This window comes from Chamaea fasciata, unplaced genomic scaffold, assembly GCF_029207755.1.
Source record: "Chamaea fasciata isolate MVZ Bird 193981 ecotype frontalis unplaced genomic scaffold, bChaFas1.0.hap1 SCAF_2, whole genome shotgun sequence".
NCBI classification, from domain to species: Eukaryota; Metazoa; Chordata; class Aves; order Passeriformes; family Sylviidae; genus Chamaea; species Chamaea fasciata.
Window position 1 is genome coordinate 32,283,809 of NW_027094087.1, and position 13,479 is coordinate 32,297,287.

Consider the following 13,479-nt stretch of genomic DNA (forward strand, 5'->3'; position numbering starts at 1 on the left):
CTCTTTGGCAAAATTACTGTATTCATCAGAATTAGCTTCTGCATGACCAAATGGGATAGAATCACATCTACAGCACAAGGGTTCTCCCAGTACACAAAAGTTAGCGTTAATTAAAATGCTTATTTTCCATCTGTACTTTGGAAACCATTTCTACACAGACTGCTCTGTGTATGCACTCCAGCACGAAGTTTGCAATCCAGATATTTCCATTAAGATCCTCTTTTTCAGTAACAAGATGTGGCACACAAAGAATAGTCACAGCTGGGAGCAGGGGAGATTATCACTTTGGGTGCAAGAAGCCATTTGAGTGCCTCCAGGCCAGTTATGTGATGAATCAGCTAAAATACCTCAAGGGCCACTGAACTCTTGGCCATGACCATGGGCACGCCCTGTATATATGATCAGTGACAAAGGGCACCCCCAGTGACACCACAAAAGCAGAGAGTGTCACAAAGCAAACAAAGTATGTAGACAGATCCTTACAGCCATTCCCTGACATTCTGCACCTGTGCTGGGGACCTCAGTGAAACAACCAATGTGGCTAGATGGGCACGGACTTCCTCTGTCACACCTTTAGCCCATAACCATTTATTTACTTGTTTATTCACTCACAGTTTATATGCCTTTGTTGCAATTCATCATTGAGATCAAGCCTCAGTGGAAATACTTGTTTTAGTTTTGGAGGGTTTTGTTCTATTGGGTTTGGGGTTTTTTTTTGTGGGGGAGTGGGGGGAGGTTTGTTGGTTTTGGTTTGTTGTTGTTTTGATTTGTTTTTAATTTCCATTTCTTATAATGTTTACATGCTTATAATACCTACATTTTAGTGTGTTTTTTTGATTTTAACACAACATTTAAACAAAGCACCCTAGAATGATGAGGTAAAAGGCAACAACTTAAAACAGATATCTAAAATTTTGAATTATCTCTGGTAATCTTTTTACAATAAATATTACATCTGTTGTTGTTTCATTATGCTCATTGAATACCATTTTATTCCTGTTTATTTTCCCATTACAATTCAGTACAATTCTTCTTTATAATTCTACTTCATTATGTGTATTATTATCTTCTAGTACCACAGAATTATAATAAAAATTTTTAAATAGTTAATAGTCCATACTACCCTGGGGACCAACGCCTGAAATCTCTACTTAAGCCTGAATTCAGGAACTGTGAGGAAAACCATGATCTTTGTGCTCAGGCCAAGCTGTCACAATTAGTCCCAAGAAAACTTGCTTTGTCCTTATTATTATTTTCTTCAGACAGCAAGCTATGATCCTTGATGCCAAGGGCTGCATCACAGCTCTAGGAAGCACTGGGATGCTGAGTATCTCTGCCAGTTATGAATGATACATGTGAGAGGAGTGAGGTTGTTCCGTGAGCAGCGTTAAAGTGGGTTTTGATCATCTGATCAAAGAAGGCTGTAAATCAACACAGGCTTTAATGTAGTGAATATAAAGTTTTGTTCCTTCCCAAATGGAAGTGAGTTGCTGTATGTAGGGCAGGGCTGTTTATAACATAGTGTACTGCTTGAGTTGTCATTTTGTACTGTGTGCAGAAGTGCTTCAAAAGAGTGAAAAAGAAATGCTTGCAAATGTAGTTTAGGGGGTTTTACCCACTTTGAGAAACCTATCTGGTTTAGATGCTTAGGTAAAATCAGAATTCAGTGTTTCTACAATGTAAATATTAGTCTTTAGTTTTGATAGGCTATAGTTTTACATCGACCTCAACCACTGCAAGTAAGAGACTTTCATGACACCTGAGGTCCATTTAAGCACCTAAAGGCTTCTAAGATGAAGCTATCTCATCTCTGCTGGTCATCAAGGTCAAGAGCACTGGCTATTTTCTGTGTTAGGCCTCCAAGATATGTTGAAGGAATTGGACACTGTAAATGCCAACCTCTCCCTGCCAACTAAAGGAGAAGGTTATTGCTACCACTGTAGAAAGAACAGACAGCCTCCTTTGATCTCCTCAGAGTGCATGAACCAGTCTGTGAACATAAGCATGAGACATGGATGTCAGAGTGAGTGGTGTGATCTCCAGGGATGACTACTGTACCATGTTCCAGTGTCCCCAAGGTGGCTGCCAGAGGCTTGCTTGGATTCAGAGAAGGGACATGCATGGGACAATTTGTCCATGCACATGCAGAGAGCCTTAGTGTTCCACAGGAACCACACATCCAAGCTTCTTCTGTCACTTGCATTGACTAACAGGTTACATAAACCCTGCCTTTCTCATTCAACTTGAATCCTGCAACACAAGGAATAATGCAATTAGGCTCCATGAAAGAGACCCGTGTTTAGTGGCCTCACACAGGCCTTCATTTTTCTTCATAATATGACGATTGTGGCTGCAGCATGATGTGCTAGGTCTCAGTCCATGCATGAATTATCCAGAGTATTTTGTCTGCCTCAGTACTGTTCTACCAGAGTTCATGCCTCTGGGAGAAATTGTTTGGAAAAATGAAGCGTGAAAACCTGTTTTGCTTTTACTGTAGCAGAAAATAATTCTAAAAGGTGAACGACACAAACTCCATGTTCAAAATAGAGACCTAGAGTATCAAGGAAAAGAATAGAAAAATGATATGGACACCAGGATTCAAACAAAATCAGTGAATCCTCATACTAAACATAAGCTCTTTTATTGTAGCAGAGTTTACTTTGATACTAAAGTGTCTTCAGGTCATGCATGTCAGAATAAAATTAAACAAAAAACCTACCCAAAAAGATTAATATCCATTTTTTGGAATGACCTTTTCAAATCTTCACGTTACTTTTACTTTTAGAGAGCTGAAGCACACAGAGCATTTTAGAACTCTCAGTGGATAACCCAAAGAAAACAAAAGCAGTGAAGACACCAAAAAAATGAAGGCTCTACAATGCAGTTTTTGTTGTAGCCTAATTTTGCAACTCTAATTTTTGTGGTGTCAGTAAAATTTCTTATTTATATATAAAATCCATGGACATGGCTTTTTTCAAGTGCCTTGTAATTTGGGGTGCTTAGAAAGGTCTAGCAGCAAAATGCTCCTTTACTGAGAAGTAGTCCCACCACAGAAAAGAGTATTCTGGAGTTCTGTGCAATGTTCAGCATGTCTATTTGCACCTGCAGACCCTAAGCCCTCTCAGCTTACAGTGCATTTACCTCTCATGTACCAGACAGCAAGGAAATGGAAACAACTTTACGTTAAATCTGCAAAAGTGATTTCTGGATAATATTCACGTGAGTGGAACAATGTTGGAGTCCAGGGCATCCCTTTGGTCACCCTGGCAAGTCAGGGACCTCAGCAGAGATGTCTGGGACATGAGCAAGAGGATTTGAGACCTGTACAGAGGGGTCTGGGATGTGTACAGGGGGATGGAGACCCTGGCACAGAGCCCAGGAAGACACTGTCTTTGATTTCAGTCCATGGGAAAGGCTTCCAACACTGATAGAGGAATTGCAAGTCACAAAGGTGTGAAAGACAGTAGTTTAGCCTATCCCAGTGTGGAAAATTGTATAGTTTGGGGGTTCTTAGAATGGAGATGAATAGGAACAAGATGGAGGACCTAGGGCGGTGCCTTGAGTTCTTCTTCTTCATCTCCATCTTCTGCTGTGACTGTGGCACAAAGTAGTTTAAGGAGATTCGGTCAGAGTAGAGATAACCTCTTTAGTATAGGTGATAGGTATTGGTATGTAATTGTAAACAAGAGACATGTAATAATTGGTATAAGAGGACAGCAACGTCCCACCATGGGAGGAGTCGCCTGTTGTCCACGCTGCCGAACGGACCTCGGCTGGGCACAGAGAAAATTGTAAGATAAGAAATAATAAACAATGCAAGAAACCTTGAGAAACAAGACCTTGAAGACTCCGTTTCATTCTTGCATCTGGCTTAGGGCTTTCAGAGGACAAAGACTCTCAACCACCTGAATCTTGGGTGAAAAAAAACCTGAGAGAACAACAAATGTGTGCTGAGTTAGGAACGGATGCCAGTTCCTTAAATATTGACTCTAGATTTAGACATCTGCTTATGTGCACATAACTGGAATTTCTCTGAAGATAGAGCCTTCCGATTTAGTTTGAAGGTCCAGGCCCTTTATGTAGAGCACAAATAAACCAAATCCTAATGGCCTATTACTGACTGTGTACTTAGCCTGGATCAGTTCCAGAATTTGCTTATCTCATTATTGTGGCCAAAATAAAACATGAATACGAGCCTTACAATAATTCATTATGGATCCATTCCAGGTTCTTCTGAAGCCAATGTCTCTATTTCTGACAGAATTTCACTGGTTCTAGACCAGCATTTAAGATAAATACAAGAAGAACAAAGCAGAAGAAACCATTTTTTTACATTTCTAGGGTTTATAAACACTTTGGGAAAGTTGTCATTTTTCAGTGAACCGTTTTCATTTAAAGTACTCCTGGCCATCTTTCTTGGTGAAAAAAAAGATGTAAAACTTAAGTTATACATGGGATGTAAGAATGAGATGCAAGTTTATCCTGTAGTTATAACTGTTAAGTAGCTGTCTATGCGGGCTGTGCCTGTGCCTAAAAACAGTTAAATATCTTACTGATGTCACAACAAGCAATTTAAACACTGGACCAAGTTGAGGCAGGGTGGTGGACTGAACCTTTAGCCACTGTCTTCACTAAGGAAGTGAGTAACTGTTACGGGAGCCCTCAGTTATTACAGGCAATAACAATTTGGCAGCTCATTCAGTTTCTTTCCATTGCATTGACTCATATACCAGGTGAAGAAACTGCCATCCCAGAGGGTGCTCCTACTCCAGAGCTAATCCACCTGTAACTTGGCACAATTCTTGTAAATATTCAATAGGAACTTCTAACCATCATGCATAATAGGCTTTTAGGCATAGTTAAGATTGCTAGGAGCTGGTGGCAGACAGTTAAATAAAATTAGCAGCAATGGAAGTAGTTTGTGAGGAAATGAACACGCAGGACCTCTGGCCAGTTGGATGTAGGAATTCAGCAGAACAATATTTTGGGGAGTCCTGTCCAATGCCGCTGGACATACCATTGAAAGAAATACTCTCATCACCACCCAGATAGTGGTTGGTCATCCTAATCAAGAGATTTTATTCTTCATAGAGGTGTTATCCTTTGCAAAGATCCAAATACATTAAGAATTTTTTAGCAACATTCTCTCCATGAGCATCTGTACTACTCCTAAACAAAGTCACATTTGTCTTGATGTGTGTGTTTTAAATATGCTTCATGTACAGATGCATCAATTTGTCATGTAGGCATTTATATTTTGCTTGCTTGATAGTGGTTCTTTTACAGAAATCCATACAAAAACTGAGGTGAAGTGCAACAAACTCTCTCAACCAGCCTTGCTGTGAAATCAAAAGCAGAGGCGCAGAAGAGCTTGTGATTGACTTTCATTCTCTCTGTTTTCAAATACATGGGGTATCTTTTAATTCTTTAGTCAGTGATGACTTTTTCAGATTTCACCTTTTCAGATGACATTAACAAGCCTACAGACTTGCAAACGAAAGAGTAGAATAGTGGGTTAATACTATTACTACTGTAACCTAGGATTGAAGTGTTGAAGTGGACAGTTCATAGTTGGTTAAAACTGAATGAGAAGATGGCCTTTTTCAAACACCAAAAGAAAAATTGGAGCTTTATTTTTATCAATTTCTTTTGGTTAATTTTATACTGAACTGAATTATCTAATTTAATATGAATCTGTCGTATTGTCAGTAATCTGGTTCATGAGCAACATTTTAATGAGTTTTAACAGAAGTTTTATTACATCCATAATTATTCCCAAGTGCAGACTTAATGAAAGGATCGCAAAGCATAAGTGACCATATGCAAGATCTACAGTGACTAAGAACCTCTAATCCATGCAAGATTCATCCAAATCATTTTTCCCATGTTCAATATTATTTGTTGGTTTTTTCCTGATTTTTGGCAAATTGGGACTCATTAACAAATATTTGCCTGGGGAGTCTATTTACTTGTCAGCATTGTGTGTTTTATAGAATCATATAAAACACATCAGTTTTCCTATAAGGGAAATGCACAGCATTACAACAGAGATCCACAGGATATTATTCACGGAAGATGTACAAATTAAATGCCACACATGTTAAATAATTAACAAGGGAAAACAATGGCCTTGTTTAATTTTTTTTTCTCAGCCTTTTATCAAATTCTGATAAGAGGCAGGCAATGAATTCAATGAATAAAAGACCCATTTAGAAAATGTCTTGGCACCCACCCTCTTGTGATTATGACTGGGAAAAATCAATGCAGAGGTTTACAAAAGAACAATTAGATAAGGGACAAGCAACCATTTTTTTCTATAACTACAGAAAATGAGGTTATATTGGAGCTAATTAGAACTTCTGAAAACAGTTACAACCTTGTTGCTTTCTGATACACAGAACACCAGCTCCCTGAAAAATAATACTGCATTCCTAGTCTCTTGGAAGAAAATTACGCCAAATAACTTTCATTTCTTGCATGTCAGAAATAAAAAATGTGTCACTCATGCTGGCTTAATGACCGTTTCCTCAACCCTTTTGCATGGTAGTGCTTCTTTGATTATGGCTCAAACTGCAGCAAAAGGCAAACCTTTGAACCCCCATTTTTTCACTGAAATGGGCAAGAAATAGTCTATGTAACCATCTCCCCTGAGCTGGCCAATATGGATGGCTGTATGGAAGGGAGGGTTGCAGTTGCACACAATAATTCTTCTTCAGTTTCTGACAACCAGAATGCTGATGTCAAGACGATCTGTACCTTTAAGCTGCAGTACCATTTGATGTTACCCCTGGGCTAAAACCACCTTGAGCTCACTCTCTTTTCTAGACTGTAACTCAAGGCATAAGGCAGTCCTCCCTAGATATTTGTGATTTAGGAGTTTTAGAGTACACATTGTGAAGTGTAGCCCAGCTTCAGAACCAGCGTCAGCACGGCTATACCAGTGTGATGCTAAGTCTTGCGTATTAAATATGATGCAAAGGCCAGAGCCCATTGGCACATATACACCATGCTGGGGTGGCTGCTCCTTGTCCGCTCCTTAGGGCTAGCTTTTGATATTCGTAGGGCTTTGGGGTGCTCCCTTCTCCCTCCTAAAGCAATCTATTCAGAGTTCAGACCTGTGGACTTCATCTGATGCCCAGATATATGCTTAACCTACACTATATAAAAATATAATATAACTTTAATAAAAAATACCTCTAGGGAAAGAGGCATTAGTATTCTTCCACCAATACTATATTTCCTTTGAAATCCAACTATCTGAAAAAAAAACCCCTTCAAGACAATTACTATGTGCATTCACTAATACATATAGAAACACAATGTTATGTATACATATAATAGAATAGAATATATGTAGGCAGTACACAGACACGTATTCTTTTTTTTGAATTTTGATGCATTTATATGATGTACTTAGGGAGGTTTTGCCAAAGTCCCAAAGAATATTCAGTCAATCTAGAAATTTACTGGTTTTAAATATATGACCCTTTATATCATTTAAGTGGGAATGCCTAGTATCCCATACATGTACATTTACTGACTTATTTATTTAAAGATGAAAAGGAAGCTCACTGTGAACATGCAGATGCATAAATAGAAACTTGCATTACAGCCATCACATGAAAGTGAGTGCAGAGTTTCCTACAGATCAAATCATTGTAGGTGATGAGAAGTGTCAGCTGTGCATGTGGGGATTTTCTGCCTGCACATCTGTTTGATCCATTCTCTATTCCCTCATGAGACTGAAGTTATGGACACAGCCGTATCTGTTTTCCATTTACAGCTCCTGGGTATGATTTCATGAAGTGTTCTCCATCTCACAGGACGGCTGCTCAGATTGTTCTCTGAGGACAGGACTAAGATCCAGCTGAATTTTTCAGCCAGTGAGCAATTTCTATCAAAGAATTTGCTTTCAAAATAAATTATGGTGGAAGGTTAGAAAAATAGAAATATAGTTAGCTCCTATCTGGCCTACCCATATATTGACATGGTCTCTCTGGGTATTTTTCCTGGATTAATTTGCACTATGTGTGCAAAATGCCAAGATATTGCAAGTGAGAGGTACAATTTATCTAGGAAGAGACAGGAAATCTGATAATGATGAAGAAGGAAACACTTATAAGGGTGAAAAGAAAAGCTGCATCTAAAAGTTATAAAATGCTAATATGAAAGTTTGACCTTCTGACTTAGAAGCCTAATATTTTTTCTCAAAATCCATGACAAAAAAATCCTAGCAGAGCTATCTTATCCTATCAATTCATATATATAAAAGTATAGGGTATTTTACATTGTTAAACTATTTAGGGCAGGTGCCCTTTTAGCCATAAAACCTGCTTCATAGACTAGCCTCATCCACAGCACATGACATTTGGCCTGGATCTCCTCTAGGCTGTGTTTGTAGGATTGTAAAAACCGTTTGAAATAATCTGAGTGTTTCTCTGGTGCCCACATGGCTGAGATTTCTGTAACATGGATCTCTGGCCATGTATTTTGTGTTCTGAGGATGTTGAATTAGATGACCCTAAGATAATTCCAATCTGAATTGTCATAGGATCTCACGATGCTATGAGGTTTGCCAGACTGACCTTGACCTGTTAGAAAGCACAAAGGAGGACTTTGGAGGATGAATGAAAATAAATTTAGAGAAGGTGGGATTTCTTGTGGGGTTTTTTTTGGGGGGAGGCAGTCTTACAGCTTACTTTTGGATCTGATTGCTTGTGCATCTATGAATAATGTCTTTGCATTGTCTTGGACTGATTGGTAGGCATTTCTGTGCCAGAGAGCACTAATAATGTGTGCTAGGACTAATTAGTCTGAACTACCATTTTCACTCTTAGCACAGTACATTCATGCATGGAAACTACTTTCTTATTTAGATTTTGAAAAAAGGGACCGTCAGTATAAATAGTACTCTTCTCGGTGAAATGTATACTTTACAACATCAAAAGAGGCAAAATAATCTAATGGCTCTTTCTGGACTATAATACTATGAAAATATTAATGGAAAATTTAATACACAAAATGTGCAAAGTTACTAAAATCATTTTAACATATTACTTTGTTCTCATGACACTGAACACAATTTCTGGTCTTTGATGACCACAGATTTTAGGTACTTCAAAGAAAAACAGCTTATGGTTATCATCTTTTTCATTCTGTCTTATTTTCATTTATTCTTTCTTAAGTTTTTTGTTTTGTTTTGTTTAAATTAATATATTCTTCTTTCTATCGGTGTGTGTCAAAATATGGCACCTTTGTCTAAAAGGAAGATGAGGTACAAGAGAAGATGCTGTTGAAAAAACTGCCACAAGAAATACAGAGGACAGATATGTTCTACATATATTTTTGTTAATCATCTGTAACAAAATAGGAAAAAATAGTTATCTGCTTAAAGGATAAAAAGGAAAGTTTCTCAATTCTGAGAAAAGAGCATGAAGATTTTCAACACAGTCAGCTGACTTACAAGGAAGAGTCCCAAGAGAACTAGTTAAAGGAGATTTCTGAAAGTTCTTATTTTGTAATGGTATATTTGTAACAGTGAATCGGCAAATCAGTAAACTGAAGACACCCCTAGGGATTGATAATAATCAGTATAACTACTTTGTGTGAAGAGACATAAATCATGGAAATACAAACTTACCTAAATTGTATAAATACAGTGAATAAAGTCATGCTTAATTCATGATTTTGCCAATAAAGAACTAAAGATTTAAAGAAATGTTAATTCTTGTGATAATTATGAAAAGCATCTTTCATTGAGGAGAGGTTTTGTTGCAACAGCCTGTAAGATAGCTGGAAGTTATTTTGATATTCTTTACTTCAGTGCCTCTGCAGCTTTCAATTTATATCACATGATATCCATACTTAAAAATTTTAAAAGGATCCAAACTCTAGTATGTTTTAGGAAATTGCCACACGTGTCAAGTGTAACTTTGACAGAATGGACTTTCTTAAAAGTGTACCAAGACAATTTTAGAAGATCTTCTAAATAGTTGGGGTTTATTCTAACCAAGAGGAACATTTTGTGTCAACACTCCATCAACAGAAAACCTTTACTCTTTACATATGCAGGGGTTTGAAATCTCTGTAAAACAATTGAAAGAAGCGCAGATGACTGTTCCAGAATTAAGTCATATACTCCAGGATCAGAAAAATTAGCTTAATTTACATAGAGCAATAGGAACTAAAATAAAATAAAATAAAATAAAATAAAATAAAATAAAATAAAATAAAATAAAATAAAATAAGCTGTGCAGTAAGAGAATAAATGTCTTCATAGAAGTTCTAGCTAAAACGTGCAGTGCACAATGGTAGAAGTCAACTTTTGCAATTTAGCACTATTTCTTATCAATGTGGGAAAATATTTACTATGGGTAGATACTGATCTATTTTCAATCAGCAACCTTATATTGAAGGAATCTATCTTTGGCAATACATGATGTAACTTGGCTTTTTCATGGCAGTTCTTTCAAAAATCTGCAAAATTCTATATGGGTTTGTAAAAACTGCAGCTATCCATTCTCTCCTCTTAATTCTCACACTGCCTTTATGAAAATACAAATTATCTTTATAGTGCCAGCTCCCAGTGATACACACAAAGTTCAGACTCTACCAGATCATACTGCAGTTGTCTAGATTTCATAGAATCACAGAATGCTTGGGGTTGAAAGGGACCTGAAAAATCATCTAGTTCCAGCCCCCAAAATATTTATTGTACACTTTTAGGACTTTGTGTTAAACAGAGGTTGAGAGGAACAGAAGCATCCAGTATTGGTTGTTGAGGATAGAATGGAATTGGGGTTTGCCTATTTCTGCTTAACAAAAACAAAACCAAATCCTCAAACAGTAACTTCTTTCACTGATGAGTATCTTGTGTAAAGGCCTTTGATCAGAATAACAGCCTCATCTGGGATCAGGAAGGATCTTCATCCTCATCAAAATGTCCCAAATCCTCAAGATTTTTGTTACAAAGAACTTTTCTTTCGAGGAGCTGTTTATATCTTTGACATTATGAATTCCTCAACCATCAGGGAAATTTCAGAGCAGAAACTGATGGAAATATGCCCAAGCAAGTCCCCTGCTTCTAGAGCCAGAAATCATACAATACCTTTCATAAACTCATCAGGCTTTATCTGCAAGGGTGTTATGTCTTGTGATACTTTTAGTGCCACCTGGTTATGTTTTTTTTCTGACAAAACCATAGTTGAAATCCAAGAGCACCAGAAAATTCAGAGGTCATTTAACCCAAATCCTGATCAAGGTCAATGAGATCAGGTTGCTTAGATCTCTGTATAGTCAGGCTTTGAATATCTCAAGGACTAAGATTCTGCTGGCTTTCACAGCCACTGTCCAAATGTTTGAACATTGTAATAACGAAAAAAAAAATCTTTATATAGTTTGATACATCTTTCTTGAATACCTATCATCAGAACTGTACTCTCTTCTTGAGATGAAAGTTCCTTGGATTCATGCGCAATGATTCTTGTGAAATTTATGTTCAAAATTATTTGTATGCCTTAAGAAGATATCTGACTTTTCACAACTGGATCATGTTGAAAATTAATAGTCTTTCACTGATGAACTCCCATGACCAAGGCCTTTCTCTTCCAGCTTTTTCTAACTAATGTATTCCTAGATGATAGTAGACAGGTTTGAAAGTTTATGCTTGCAAGTTTATTTTATACTAGACCCTTGCACTTTATGAATTTCTTCCTGTTCCTATTACCTCTGATCTCAAGGTCATTTAGTTCCTTCACTATGATGAGGCAATACTCTTCTGTCCTCCAAATGATGCTTCCCAATTTTGCTTCTATGCCAAGATCATAAATAAAACTATTAAACATGACTGTTCCCAAAATTGATTTTTGAGAAATTTCAGTAGTATCCTCCTTCTAATGTTTCCCTTTCAGTTGAACTTGCTATCAACTCCCCACTTTTATAATTTCTCCACTGAGCAATATCACCTTGATCTTAAATAAGTGTTAAATGTGTCTCCAAGCCAAATTATTTTCTGTATTTAGTAGTATATTTCTTCTGCTTATTAATTAATTTTCAGTAAAAACCATTTAGTGTGATATCTGGCCTGATATAATCTACCACTTCAAATTGCTCAAATTGCATCACCTCTTTTTTTTCTATGCAATGTCAGTCCTCCTTCAAAATTTTTAAGTTGGTGGCTCACAGGCTTTGTATTATCTTAGCTCATTATAATACGGAAAATCTGAAATTAAAGCAAAACTCAATACTTGAGACCTTCATGGTGAAGAGTCCTTAATGGAATAGAACCATCAAGTATTGAGACTCAATATGTAGATATTCAATATATCAGAAGCAGAAATTACTGGTTTATGCTTCCAGTCTAAACCTTTGAAAGTGCAAAACAAAAGTAAAGAAAGAATTTGGAAAGATTCTAAAGATATAGTTAAGGCTTCTTATGCAAAGCCATATAGAAGAAGGCTTTTTTGTGACTTCTGTAAACTTTATTTGCTAATTAGCAGGAATTGGTAGCTGAGTGCATTTTAACAAAAAACAAAACAAAACAAAACAAAACAAAAAAAAAAACCAACACCAAAAAAAAAAAAAAAAAAAAAAAAAACTGAAAGAAAACTTCAAGGGAAGACTGAGTTTCTTTCTCAAATATTCTGTTTGGTCTTAGCTTTAACTGCTTCCTAATCATTCCAGATTCAGAGCATATCCACACTTCTTCCACAGCTCAGCAAAATAAACCTGCCAAAGTACAGTTACAAAATATTTGAACAAAGACAAATCCCTTCCTTTGGCACTTTCTCTGTTTCAGAAAATAGATTAATGTCAGTTGAACAGAATCACTGTTAGGTGAGTGAGCAAAGGGACTGTATTTCTCTTACACTTCCCCAACCATTCCTTTGTAGGGTTGACATGTTAACATTTTGTCCCAGTTTATTGTACATACAGTTCTCATTCCCTGCTGGATCTTCAAAATCAAGTGGTACAAATGTAAAAGGATAGGAAGCACTTTATCTTGCCACAGCTCTACCTTTGTTTCTTATGTTCAGGTACAACAAAGTGAGCAAGAAACAGAAAATAAACCATCTTCTTATTTTCCTTTTATTCTGATTCCGACATTTCTGTGATCAGAGTGTAAGGCTATTTAAAAAAAAAAAAAATCTTTGGGCTTGGAATTATGTATGCTTAACTTTAAACTGATTCCCAGTGAAACCACCAGAGTTATTTAGAATACTTTGGACTATGGGTCTCTGTGTGTGTGTGCGTATTTCCCTGTGAGATCTGTAAAGGAAGGAGTTAAAATGTCTTTGGTGTAGAATTCCTGCTCACTAAATTGCCTATTAAATCAACAACACTGCTCATGCTGTTTTTACACCAAATGACCTACATGCGTAGTCAGTGTAAATTTAGTTACAAATCACATGTTTTCTTCCAAAATACTCCAAGCTGTGATTAAGATTGTGCTCTTTTGCTATGTCAGTAATCACAGCCTGA